Below are 257 nucleotides of genomic sequence, written 5' to 3' on the forward strand. Positions count from 1 at the left end.
AAAAAAAAAAAAAAAAAAAAAGGTAGACAAATTCCTAGAAACATGGAAATAATCAAAACTTAAGACTCAACTAAAGAGGGCTGGCCTGAGAGCTCAACAGACTGAAGCGCCTGCTTAGGCAGAGTGCAGCGGCCAGGGTTCAGTCCCCCAGGCTGTCGTGTGGGCCCTGCCCACAGGGCACACTGAGAGACATCGATTGAGACTGGGTGTGGTGGCACACACCTGTAATCCCAGCAGTTGGGAGACTGAAAACAGGA

The sequence above is a fragment of the Octodon degus genome, unplaced genomic scaffold, assembly GCF_000260255.1.
Source record: "Octodon degus isolate 3935 unplaced genomic scaffold, OctDeg1.0 scaffold00007, whole genome shotgun sequence".
In the NCBI taxonomy this organism is placed as follows: domain Eukaryota; kingdom Metazoa; phylum Chordata; class Mammalia; order Rodentia; family Octodontidae; genus Octodon; species Octodon degus.